At 68.4% G+C, this 10,611-nt stretch overlaps 1 long non-coding RNA gene across 1 annotated transcript; it reads left to right on the forward strand.

Moving 5' to 3' along the window:
• The first annotated feature begins 7,972 nt into the window (after nt 1-7,972).
• On the forward strand, nt 7,973-9,337 carry LOC140000899 (uncharacterized). Its single transcript, XR_011806113.1, has 3 exons — nt 7,973-8,020; nt 8,973-9,122; nt 9,306-9,337. It is a non-coding gene; the product is annotated as an uncharacterized lncRNA (long non-coding RNA).
• Nucleotides 9,338-10,611: the final 1,274 nt, after the last annotated feature.

Raw genomic sequence — 10,611 nt, forward strand, 5'->3', positions numbered from 1 at the left:
GTGTGTGCAGGACTCCATGCATGGTTGGGCGCACACACACCTGTCTGTGCCAAGCTCCCTGCACAGCTGAGTGCACACGCATGTGCCGGGCTCCATGCATGCCTGGGTGCACACACGTGTGCCAGGCTTCGTGCATGCGAAATGTACATGCGTGTGCCAGGTGCCATGCACAACTGGGTGCACACGCGTGTGCAGGCTCTGTGCACAATTGGGTGCAAATGCGTGTGCAGGGCTCCATGCATGGTCAGATGCACACGCGTGTGCCAAGGCTCCGTGCACGGCTGGGTGCACACACGTGTGCTGGGCGCTGCCGCTGACAGCTCGGGGTTTCCGGCCCATCCACTGCCTCGCCCATCCAGCAGCCGGGCTCCTAATTATATTTTATGCCCCCCCGCCCCCTGCCCCCGGCTCCCTCCTGCTCGTCCCGCCGGGGGGCTCCAGCACCCGTCTGCCCCCCCAGCCCTCCAGGAGCCCCCAGTGCCCCCACGTGGAGCTGGGGTACCCTATGGGCGCCTGGCGTGGGATTTCCTTGCTCCCCAGTGCACAACCCACCCCCAGCACCCCAAAAGCCCCCCCAACACCTCCTGGCCCCCCAAAGTCCCCCCAGCACCCAAAAGATCCCCCCAGAGGCCACCCACAGCCCCCCCAAAGTCCTCCCAGAAGCCCCCCCCCCAAAGATCCCCCCAGCACCCACAGAGACCCCTATAGCCCCAAAAGCCCCCCCAACACCCCAAAAGCCCCCCCAAAGCCCCTTCAACCCCATAAAGCCCCCCCAAAGACCCCCCAATTCCAAAGTCTCCCCCAAAAATCCTAAAAAACCCCAAAAAGCCCCCTCAATCCCCCCCCAGGCACCCTCATAAAGCCCCCCCACTGCACTCCCCCTTTGCATTGCACCCCCCGGTGCCCCCCCCACCGCCCCACAGCCCCCACGACCCCCCCCTTCACCCCCCCCCGGGGTCACGCCACCCAGCAGCTGGCAGGCGTGCACGGGGGGGGGGGCGCAGAGCGCAGGGCGCAACGGCCGCGGAGCCGGAGGGCTGGGGGCGCGCGTGCCCGCAGCAGCCTCGTGCGCGCTCCCCAAGACCCCCCCCCACATACACAACCCCCCCAGCCTCCCACCTAGGTGGCGGAGGAGTGTGTGTGCAAATTGGGGGGGGGGCGTGCAAGGGGGTGTGCAAACTGGGGGGTGTGCAAATTGGGGGGTGCTTAATGGAGTGTGCAAAGGGGGGCATGCAATTGGGGCGTGCAAATCCGGGGGGGCCGTGCAAGAGGGTGTGCAAACTGGGGGGTGTGCAAATTGGGGGGGGGGTAGCACGGGGGGGTCAGCCGTGCAAGGTGTGCACGGGGGAGGGACGGCCAGGAGGCTTTGCACAAGGGGCTGGTGTGCAAAGGGGTGTGCAAGGAGGAGCGGGGGGGGGAGAGTGTGCAGGGTGCAAGGGGGGGGCATGGAAAAGGACGGGGGGTGCAGTGGGGGTGCGAGGCAGGGCGGTGTTGGTGCAAGGGGGATTGCACGCAGCGTGCAAAGGGGCTGGGGGGCGTGCAAAAGGGCTGGGGGGGCGTGGAAAGGGGGTTCTGCAGGGGCATGCAAGGGGGCTGGGGGCGTGCAAAGGGGTCAGGAGGCGTGCAAAGGGGCTGGGGGCGTGCAAGGGGGCTGGGGGCTTGCACAAGGGGCGTGAAAAGGGGCTGGGGGTGTGCAAGGGGGTGCTAAGGAGGGGTGTGCAAGGGGGTTAGGGGGTGTGCAAAGGGGTCGGGGGTGTGCAAAGGGGTTGAGGGTGTGCAAAGGAGTTGGGGACGTGCAAATGGGATGGGGGGCTTGCACATGCAGGGGGTGTGAAGAGGGGCTGGGGGTGTGCAAAGGGGCTGGGGGGGCGTGCAGGGGCTTGGGGTGAGCAAGGGGCTGGGGGCTTGCAGAAGGGGCTGGGAGCGTGCAGGGGGCTGGGGGCTTGCACGAGGGGCGTGCAAAGGGGCCAGGGGGGTCAAAGGAGTTGGGGGTGCGTGGAACCGGGGGGTGTGCAAGGAGGCTGGGCTGTGCAAGGAGAGGGGGGGCCAAGGGTCCACAGGGCCTTCAGGCGGGGTGTGCGAGGGCCGCACGTGGGTGCGGGGCTGCAGTGCAAAACCCCCCCAAAAAACTCCCCCCCCCACAAAAAACCCAAAACCTGGCCCCACCCGAGGCCGTGGGCGGGGGCGGTGTCGGGGTGGGGGCCCCGTGGCCATGGCAGCCGCCCGCCCCCCCGCGCGTGTCGCGGCGTGCACGCGTGTGCCCTGACGTGTGCGCGTGCGCACGCGCGTGCGCTGCAGGGTCCGCAGAGGGGGGGGGAGCCCGGGGGGGGGGCCCACGCACGACGCCGGAGCCTGCCGGGGACACACACGCGTGTGACACGAGGTGGGGGGGACACACGCGAGGACACGTGAGTGGCACCTGGGGGGGGTTACGGGGTTATGGGGTTATGGGGGGGGGCTTGCACACGCGTGTGGCATGGGGGGGGACACGTGGGGTTGGGGGGTCCCTAATGGGTTTCGGGGGGAGGGCTCCGTGTCCCCATGTCCCCAAGGGCCACCAGAAGGGCCATCGGCCATCCCGGTGTCCCCAAGTCCTTTGGGAAGGGGGGATCCAGGTCCCGATGTCCCCAAGGCCCCACCAGAAGGAGAGGAGCAGGCCCCGGTGTCCCCAAGGGCCATCAGAAGGGGACCAGGCCATCCCGGTGTCCCCAAGTCCCTTGGGAAGGAGGGAACCAGGTCCTGATGTCCCCAAGGGCCACCAGAAGGGCTATCGGCCATCCCGGTGTCCCCAAGGCCCGTCAGAAGAAGGGGACCCAGGTCCTGGTGTCCCCAAGTCCCTTGAAAGGAGGGATCCAGGTCCCGATGTCCCCAAGGGCCACCAGAAGGGCTATCGGCCGGCCCAGTGTCCCCAAGGCCCAACAGGAAGAGGGGACCCATGTCCCCGTGTCCCCAAGGGCCATCAGAAGGGGACCAGGCCATCCCGGTGTCCCCAAGTCCCTTGGGAAGGAGGGATCCAGGTCCCGATGTCCCCAAGGCCCACCAGAAGGAGAGGAGCAGGCCCTGTGTCCCCAAGGGCCATCAGAAGGAGGGGTCCTGAGGTCCCTATGTCCCCAAAGGCCACCAGAAGGGCTATTGGCCATCCCGGTGTCCCCAAGGGCCATGAGGAGGGGTCCCAGTGTCCCCAAGGCCCAACAGAAAGAGGGGACTGTGTCCTGATGTCCCCAAGGCCCAGTGAGAAGGGACCAGGCCCTGGTGTCCCCAAGGCCCGTCAGAAGAAGGGATCCAAGTCCCGATGTCCCCAAGTCCCTTGGGAAGGAGGGACCCAGGTCCCGATGTCCCCAAGGGCCACCAGAAGGAGGGGACCGAGTCCAGGTGTCCCCAAGGGCCACCAGAAGGGGCCCAGGCCATCCTGGTGTCCCCAAGGGCCATCAGAAGGAGGGGACCAGGCCCTGGTGTCCCCAAGGGCCATCAGAAGGGGGCCATCGACCATCCCGGTGTCCCCAAGGCCCTCCAGGAGGGGACCCGGCCCTCCAAATGTCCCCAAAGCCCCTGGGGAGGGGGACACCTCACCCTATGTCCCCAAGGCCCACGTAGGAGACAGGGCCCAGGTGGCAGGGTTGGGGTGTCCCCAGGGGCCATCAGGAGGACTGGGTGTCCCAAAGTCCTCAGGAGAGGACCCCGTGTCTGGGTGTTCCAAGCCCCCTTGGGCAGATTTCATCCTAGGCCCCCAAGTGAGCCAAACCCCTACCCAGCTCCACCAACAGGACCCCAGTGTCCAATGTTCCTAACCCCCCCAGGAGGGGATCCCAGTGTCCCCAGTCCCCCCGGGAGACCCCCAGTGTCCCCAACCCCCCCAGGAGATGCCCCAGGTGTCCCCAAGCCCCCCGGGGGGGGGGGAACCCCATGTCCCCAAGCCCCCCCAGGACAGGACCCCAGTGTCCCGAACCCCCCCAGTAGGTGCCCCCAGTGTCCCAATGTCCCCAACCCCCCCCAGCGGTCCCCCACCCCCCCACTACCCCCAGGACCCTACAGCAGCTGCCCCCCCCCCTCCTATCCCGTGTCCCCACACCCCCTCCCCCCAGGCACACCCCCCCCCCCCAAAAATCAGGGACATCCCCACCTTGGGGACATCTGTGCCAGCAGGGGAGGGATAGAAGCGGCTGGGGGGGGGGGGTTGCAGGGGGGAGGAAGAAGAGGAGGAGGAGGAAGAGGAGGAGGAGGTGGGGGGGCGCCCCCCCCCCGTCCTGCGCGGCTGCCCCACTTCTGCGCCGCGCCATTGGCTGGGCGGCCGCGGGGGGGGACACATGGGGGGGGGGGGGGGGGGCAGCAGGATAACGCCGCCACCGCCACCGGGCCGCTACCGGGGCCGGGGGGCCCCGCAAGGCAGCCCCCCCCCCCCCCCCCGCCCACCCCCTTCGTTATTTTATCGCGTGCCCCCCCCCCCCTCACTTTAAAGGCGCCCCTCCCATTCCCATCTCCCTGCATCACCGCCGGGGGCTGCAGCAACGCGGCTGCTGCTGCCCCCCCCCCCCGGGTACCGCTGTGCCCCCCCCCGGTCTACGCGCCCCCCCCCCGGCCTCCCGTCCGTGTCCACCCCCCATAAGCCGTCACCCCCCCCCCCCCAGCGCGGCCGCGCCGTCCGCAGCTGCTCCCCCCACACATCTCTAGCCCCCCCCCCCAATGAGCCCGTAGACCCCTCCCCCCCCCCAAGCACTTTACGGCTCCCCCCCCCCCCCCCTAAAACGTGGCTGGGGGGGGGGGTCGCGTGTATGGCCTTGCCCCCCCCAGCATCACCGTCCTCCCCCAGCACCGCCCCCGTGTCCCCCCCCCAGCATCATTGCCCCCCCCAGCATCACTGCGTCCCCCCCAGCATCATTGCCCCCCCCATAGCATCACTGTACCCCCCCAGAACATCATTGCCCCCCCCACGACATCACTGCCCCCCCCCCGTAGCATCACTACCCCCCCCAGCATCTCCATCCCCCCCCAGGCCCCCAGGATCCCTCTGACCCCCCCATAGAGCCGTGCCCCCCCCAGCATCACCTTGTGCCCCCCCCCCAGCATCACTGCCCCCCCCGCATCACCCTGTGACCCCCCCCATCCCCTCTACCCCCCCAGCATCACTCTGTGCCCCCCCCCAGCATCTCTGCACCCCCCCATCCCTCTGTGTCCCCCCCCTGCACCCTCTGCCCCCCACCATCCCTGGCCTCCTCCTTTCAGCCATGCCCCCCCCATCCCCCTGTGCTCCCCCACCATCCCCTGTGTCCTCCCCTTCTCCCCATGCCCCCTCCACACACCACTTCCCCAACCCCCATCACCACCGCCCCCCTCCAGCATCCCCCTGTACCCCCCCACCCTCACTCTCCGCCCCCCCCGAGACCCCTCCACCCCTCTCTCATGACACAGATCTCAGACCCCCCCCCCAAAAACCCCCTCCCCCACACCTCCCCTCCCCCTCCCAAACCCCCTCCTCCCCAACCCCCTCCAAATCGTGCTCCCATCACCCGCACGATTTTTTTTTTTTTTTTTTGGGGGGGGGGGTCTCAGAAACTTCCCCCCCACCCCAAAAAAATTTTTTTAACACCCCCCCCGCCCCCCCCCCAGGCCGGGCCATGCTGAGGGCCCCGGGCCCCCGCGCGCCGCCCCACGGCCGCCTCCTGTGCTGCCCGACGCCGCCCTGCGCCTGCTGCCGGCGCTGCCTGGGGTGAGCTGGGGCACAAATTTTGGGGGGGGGGGGGGGGACACCGGGAACCCACCGTGATCGAGGGGGGGGCCACGGGGAAGCCGGGGGAGCCGCTACGGGCCGGGAGGGGGCGCTACTGGGGGGGGAGGGAGGAGCTTGGAGGGGAGGGGGGGGTTAAAAGGGAGGTGGGGGGGGAAGGGTGGGGGGAAATAAAAGGGGTGGGGGGGAAAAGTGGGCCGGGAATGGAGCCGGGGGGGTTAGGAGGGGCTGGGGGGTTAAAGGGTGAGGGGTTAAAGGGGTTGGGGGGGGTTATGGGTCGGGGGGGTTAGAGGGGTGGGGGGTTAAAGAGTGGGGGGGGCTTTTGAGTTTTTTTAAAGGGGGGAGGGGCCCCCCCCCCGATGGGTTATGGGGGTGGGAGGGGCCCTTGACCCCCCCCCCGTGGCTCAGAGGGGCTTTTGGAGGACTGAGGGGGGCTAGGGGGTGGGGGGGGCGTTTTTGGCCCCCCCCCGGGGGTCTCTACAGGGCCAGGGGGGGCTATTTGCCCCCCCCGGGGGTCCCTACGGGGTCCATTTGCCCCCCCCCCCTGGGGTCCTGAGAGGCCACTTTGTCCTCCCCCAGGGATCTGATGGGGTTTTTTGCCCCCCCGGGGTCTGACGGGGTGATTCACCCCCTGGGGTCTGACTGGCCAGCAGCTACCCCCGGGCCCCTGAGGCTCTTTCTGGGGTCCATTTGCCCCCCCCCGGGGGTCCATTTGCCCCCCCCCCACCGGTCCCTACAGGCCCCTTCGCCTCCCCCCGGGTCTCCTTGGTGGGTTCCATCTCCCCACCTGTCTGGGACTGGGTCCATTAGATCACCCGGGTCTATTTGCCCCTCGGGGGGTCTGGGGGGTTCATTTGCCCCCCTGGGGGTTGATTTGCCCCCCCCGGTTCATTTGCCCCCCCCCGGGGGTCTGTACGGCGGCCGGCAGGCTCCATCCCTCACCAGGCCCCAGCTTCGCGGCCGCCATTCCCCCCCCCCCCAATCCTCCCCATCCCAGACCCAACACCGCGGGGGGGGGGGGCCAGGGGGCGAGGGGGTCACAAAACCTCCTCATCCCCCCCCATCACTCTCCCCCCACCCCAAATCCCCCCCCCAGGTGCTGGGTGGGGAGGGGGCCAGCATTTTGTTGCCCCCCCCCCCCCACCACCGGGTTTCCCACAGGCACCCACGTGTGACTCTCTCCCCTCGTTAAATATTTGCCCCCCCCATTGTATGTCTTCTCACCCTCTCCGGGTCTCTGGGGCCCACGGCCTTGGCCTGGGTCCCGGCCACCTGCCTGCGGCCTGGCCCCGAGCCTTGACTTGGTCTAGGGGGCAAATTTGAAGTTACAGTCCAGGGAAAAAGTTAATGAGGGGGGCATGTTAATAGAGTGCCCCCCCCCCAAAAAAAAACAAAAATTGGCCTCGTGCAGCCGCCGGGCGGGCCCTGTCCCCTGGGTTTGGGCAGGGAGAGATTCCTGAGGAGCTACGGGCATGGGGCGGGGGGGGGACAAAAAGGAGGGGGGGGGGACACAGCAAGGGGGTGGGGGGGACACACAGCAAGGGGGGGACATCTGTGGTAACGCCCCCCCCCCCTCACGGCACCCGCAGCCCTGCCCTGGGGTGTTTGTGGGGCCCCCCGTGCGGCACCCGCTGAGCCCTGGGGTGCTGGGGGGGGTGAGGGGGGTTTAAGGGGGAGGGGGTTGTGGGGGGGTTGTGGGGGGGGGGTTGAGGGGTGTGGGGGGGGTGTAAGGGGTAGGGAGGGGGGGTCGAGGTGGATTTGAGGGGGGGTTGAGGGTTTGGGGGGGGTAAAGGGGGGGCGTAAGGGGGGGTTGAGGGGGATTTGAGGGGTGTGGGGGGGTTTAGTGGGAGGGGGGCTTTGAGGGGGGGTTGTGGGGTGGGGGGGGATTTGGGGGGGTTGAGGGGGGATTTGAGGGGTGTGGGGGGGTTAGAGGAGGATTGGGGGGGTCAAGGGGGATTTGAGGGGGGTTGAGGGAGATTTGGGGGGGCGCTGAGGGGGATTTGGGGGGGGGTCTGAGTGGGATTTGGGGGGGGGCCTGAGGCTGTCGGGGGGCATTTCAGGTCTGGGGGGGGGGAGTTGGGGAGGAGCCCTGGGGGGGGAAATGGGACCGAGGGGCGCTGGGGGGGGGGGGGGGGGTTTTGGGCTGGGGGGTCCGGGTGGGAGGAGGAACCCCCCCCCACCCCCTCCCCACAGATGGAGCCGGTGCCCAAGGCGGTGCTGGGGGGCTGGGGGCGTCTGCCCAAGCCCCGTCGCCCGGTGATCGCCTGGCTTGCCTGTGAGATCCGCTTCAACTCCGAGGTCAGAGCCCCCCCGGACCCCCCACACCCCCCCAAAAAAAAATACTGGGACCCCCCCATACATAAATACTCCCGCCCCCCTACAATAACCTTATCTCCCCCCAAGGCTGGGCCCGGCCCCGTTTGGGGCTGGGACACAACCGGAGCCCGGCCTCTGGGTGTCCCCGGGTGTCCCCTGTCCCTGTCCCTATGTCCCCATCCCCTGTCCCCATCCCCATGTCCCCCACCCCAGATCCCACACACACACACACACACACACACACACACACACACACACACACACATTTTTTTTTTTATGTCCCCACATATGTCCCGTGTCCCGTGTCCCTATCCCGTGTCCCCACCCCATGTCCCCACTCATGTCCCCATACCTGACCCCATGTCCCCATCCCGTGTCCCCCACCCCGTGTCCCCACGATGTCCCTTGTCCCCCACCCCCTGTCCCCATCCCCTGTCCCCCATCCCATGTCCCGTGTCCCCTTAGTGTCCCCTGTCCCCTCATCCCACGTCCCCATCATGTCCCATGTCCCAACCCCATGTCCCCATCCTGTGACCCCAATCCCCGTGTCCTATGTCCCCACAATGTCCCCTGTCCCCATCATATGTCCAATGTCCCCATCATGTCCCATGTCCCCACCCCATGTCCTCACCCAAGTCCCTACTGTCCCTGTGCCCCACCCCATGTCCCCATCCTCTGTCCCCATCCCCTGTCCCCATCATGTCCCATGTCCCATCCCCATGTCCCACATCCCGACCTCATGTCCCCACCAGTGTCCCATGTCCCCAGGGGCTGTCCGTGGGGTCCCCTGCCCCTCACACAACCACCCCGCTCCCACCCCAAACCCCAGTGGGACCCCCTCGGGTGCCACATCCCAGCATTTTGGGGGGGGGGGTTTGGGGACACCGTGCGTGTCCCCCCCCCCCATAATTAGGGGGTGTCCCCATGTCCCCAGAGCCAGGCGGCGGCACATTACCAGGGCAACCGGCACGCGCGGCGCCTCAAGGGGCTCGAGGCCGCCCGCGCCCGACGGGGGGGGGACACCGGAGACCCCCAGGACCCCCCCGCGCCCCCCCGGCCCCGACGGGCACAGCGGAGCGCGCAGGTGGGTCCCTAGACACCCCCAAAGCATCCCCAAGTCCCTATAACAGCGCCAGGACGCCCCCTCCACCCCATTCCCCCCCTCCGTGTCCTGTGTGCCCCCCCCCCCCAAAAAAAAAAAAAAAAAAAAGGAATTGGGGGGGGGTCCCAAAATTCCCCCTCCCATCGCCCCTCTGTGTGCCCCCAGGGGAGCAGCCCCCGGCCCCCGCAGCTCCCGGGAGCCCCGCTGGCCCCGCCCTCGCCCCCCGGCCCCCCAGCGGCTGCGGCCTCGGAGGGTCTGGGGGGGGGGCCCGGGGGGGTTCCGGTGGGGGGAGGGGGGGGCGGCGAGGAAGAGGAGGAGAAGGCGAAGGCCAAGCGGCTGCTGTACTGGCCTCTGCAGAGGTGGGCCTGTCAACTCCCTGTCCCAGCTGGGAGACAGAGGCACACAATAAAGGTGGGGGGGGGACAAGGGGGGGGCTTGGGGGAGATTGGGGGGCGGGGGACGAGGGGCTTGGGGGGGGACAGGGGGTTAGGGAATGGGGTGTTGGGGGCAGGAGGGGACAGGGGGTGCTGGGGGGATGGGGGACAGGGGGGTCTGGGATTGGGGGATTGGGGGACAAGGGGGTTTGGGGGGGACAGGAGGGCTTTTGGGGACAGCAGGGGGACAGGAGGCCTTTGGGGAGATTGGGGGGGACAAGGGGGATTTGGGGGGACAGGGGGATGTGGGATGGGGGGTGTTGGGGGGGATGATAGGACAGGAGGGGGGTGCTGGGGGGACAGGGGGGCTTCTGGGGGCATTCAGGGGGCACAGGGACATCAAACAGCACTGGGGGGTCCCAGGGGTCCAAGGGGGGTCCCGGGGGGGGCTCCCTGGGGTGTGCTGCGGTGGCACCGCTTGGGTGCCCGCAGGGACGAAGCACAAGACGCTGGTGGAGGCGCGCAGCGGGCTGGGGCCCATCCGAGCCTTCCCCCGCCTCGGGGGGGCACCGGGACCCCCCCGGCCACCCGACACCCCGAGCGCTCCTTCCACTGCCAGATCTGCAACGTGCGCCTCAACTCCGAGCTCCAGCTCAAGCAGGTAGCCCACCCCCCCCCTTCACCCCCCCTTGACCCCCCCCAGATCACCCCAGGACCCCTCAATCCTGCTGCCCCCCCCCAGACCATAGGGACCCCCCCCCAAACCCTCCAGACCCCTTTGGGACACCCCAAGGCTCCAAGAGGTCACTCGAATCCCCTACCCCCCCAAAAAAAAACAAAATCTGAGACCCCCCACACAGACCTGAGACCCCCCCCAAAAAAACCCAAGACCCTCCCCAGATTTTTCTGAGACCCCCCCCAAATCCTTTCTGAGACCCCCCCAAAAACTTTTCTGAAACCCCCCCAACCTGAGACACCCCAAAAACCCAAAACCCCCCCAAACCTTCCTGAGACTCCCCCAAAAACCTGAGACCCCCCCAAACATTTCTGAGACCCCCCAAAAACCCAAGACCCACCCCAAACCATCCTGAGACCCC

This window comes from Anas platyrhynchos, chromosome 34 (genome assembly GCF_047663525.1).
Source record: "Anas platyrhynchos isolate ZD024472 breed Pekin duck chromosome 34, IASCAAS_PekinDuck_T2T, whole genome shotgun sequence".
In the NCBI taxonomy this organism is placed as follows: Eukaryota; Metazoa; Chordata; class Aves; order Anseriformes; family Anatidae; genus Anas; species Anas platyrhynchos.